This window comes from Berghia stephanieae, chromosome 8 (assembly GCF_034508935.2).
Source record: "Berghia stephanieae isolate SIO BIC M18660-M18661 chromosome 8, UCSD_Bste_1.3, whole genome shotgun sequence".
Classification (NCBI taxonomy): Eukaryota; Metazoa; Mollusca; class Gastropoda; order Nudibranchia; family Aeolidiidae; genus Berghia; species Berghia stephanieae.
In genome coordinates this window covers 8799995-8802274 of record NC_088367.1, presented here as the reverse complement: position 1 = coordinate 8802274, position 2280 = coordinate 8799995, and the positions used below count along the sequence as shown (strand labels likewise).

Genomic DNA, 2280 nt, shown 5'->3' with positions numbered 1-2280 from the left:
GTTGAGTGGGTTAACTACGGATATAGTCGGTGTTAGGGTTGAGTGGGTTAACTACGGATATGGTCGGTGTTAGGGTTGAGTGAGTTAACTACGGATATAGTCGGTGTTAGGGTTGAGTGGGTTAACTACGGATATGGTCGGTGTTAGGGTTGAGTGAGTTAACTACGGATATAGTCGGTGTTAGGGTTGAGTGGGTTAACTATGGATATAGTCGGTGTTAGGATTGAGTGAGTTAACTACGGATATAGTCGGTGTTAGGGTTGAGTGGGTTAACTATGGATATAGTCGGTGTTAGGGTTGAGTGAGTTAACTACGGATATAGTCGGTGTTAGGATTGAGTGAGTTAACTACGGATATAGTCGGTGTTAGGGTTGAGTGGGTTAACTATGGATATAGTCGGTGTTAGGGTTGAGTGAGTTAACTACGGATATAGTCGGTGTTAGGATTGAGTGAGTTAACTATGGATATAGTCGGTGTTAGGGTTGAGTGGGTTAACTATGGATATAGTCGGTGTTAGGATTGAGTGGGTTAACTACGGATATGGTCGGTGTTAGGGTTGAGTGAGTTAACTACGGATATAGTCGGTGTTAGGGTTGAGTGAGTTAACTATGGATATAGTCGGTGTTAAGATTGAGTGAGTTAACTATGGATATAGTCGGTGTTAGGGTTGAGTGAGTTAACTACGGATATGGTCGGTGTTAGGGTTGAGTGAGTTAACTACGGATATAGTCGGTGTTAGGGTTGAGTGAGTTAAAAATGAGACCAGAAAACGTGTCCTTCAAATATCGATCGATTATAGTTTTCCTCATCTTCTCAAAATCTCTCAAACCCGGGACTTCCATGAAGTACTTTAAAAAATCCCAGATTTGAGAGTTTTTGACAAGATATTTTTATCATTTCAATCGACCAATTATTGAGGGATGCTTTTCCTGACCAAAATTTTAAGAACATATTGTTTTTTTTTTTTTGACTTTTTTCCCAGCACGTCAGTATTTGCAGATTTATTTTGTGTCCAACCGAATCCTGGGAGGAAAACAAAACATCGTTGTATTTACAAATCCTGATCGAATCGAATACCTGCATACAGAAATGTAAAAAAAAAAAAAAAATCACATCTTTTTGTATCGTGGAAGAAAATCGACAATACACGTTTCGGTGATTGAGCTTGAAATTGAGCCTTTATATAGCGTAATATCCACTTAATGTGCTCAAAGCGCTTTACAAGGGGTCCCTGGCCAACAGCAACATGAAACATGTAGAACGAGCCCTTCGTCTTCAGTGAACACACGCACTCACACATATATTACAATATCACACACTTAAACACACTTGACTATTTTTAGAATGTGTTAAAAAATGATTACTCAGAATCACCAAAAACATCATAATATTTATTACAACGTCTTGGGATGTAATGGCCTCATCAGCCAGTGACACGGTTTACCATGTTACATGTCATTTTCACACATTCTCCTATCTGCTATCAGTTCAATGTATCAATGGACAGGATATCAACTACTTCACATTATGGGATGTGTGATAACACGAATAGTTTTATGACAAAACACACTAAAACGTCGTGTACTTTCCTAGTCAAGTTTTGAATAACCGTCCTTGTAGTCTGACGACGATTATGACTTTCCGATGAAGCTCTGCGCTATATCACTGTCAAAGCGCAGCGTTAGTTAACTTACAGCCAAAATTAATTTCTGATTGGCAGAACAAATAAAACTGTGACCCCCCACCCGCCCTTTATTTTCCCCCTTTCCATTGGGCATCATGTCGGGGTTTTGTGATTAACCATTTATCTGCAGGACTCAAGAAAACCTCGTATTTAAAAATTTGGCCAGAAAACTCGTCCCTCAAATATCGATCGATTTAAACGACCCTCGTTTGCCCAAAACTCCCAAACCCGGGACTTCGTAAAGTCTTCTCTAAAGTCCCAGGTTTGAGAGCTTTTGTCACGATGAGGGTCATTTACATCCATCTATGGTTGAAGGACGAGTTTTCTGGCCAAATAGTTAGATATGAATTTTACTCACTATTACCCACAATATGTGTGGCTATGTGGTCTAGTGGTATGACACTCGCCTTCGGATCGGAAGGTCCTGGGTTCGAGTACCGCGCGGCTCATAGTTGAGTCATTGCTAAAGGCTCTTTACTCACATTCTCTCATCGTACTCAGGTGTAAAAAGAGTACCTGGTCGTTAAATGCATTGTCTCTGTCGGAAAAAAAATTGTAATATCGCCTTACAGGTGTCATGTCTCGTCCTACATATT

The 2280-nt window shown here is 40.1% G+C and overlaps 1 protein-coding gene across 3 annotated transcripts in view; it reads right to left on the bottom strand.

Moving 5' to 3' along the window:
• LOC144978123 (uncharacterized) overlaps positions 1-1510 on the bottom strand; it is a 34841-nt gene extending 33331 nt beyond the window's left edge. Inside the window, exon 1 of one of the 3 annotated variants that reach the window (XM_078923764.1) lies at positions 1445-1510. The gene's annotated coding sequence lies outside the window, so the exon portion shown is untranslated. Of the gene's footprint in view, positions 1-1222; positions 1297-1364 lie in introns of those variants that run through there. The other 2 variants (XM_078923762.1, XM_078923765.1) reach the window with 2 other exon arrangements.
• Between the last annotated feature and the right edge of the window lie 770 nt (positions 1511-2280).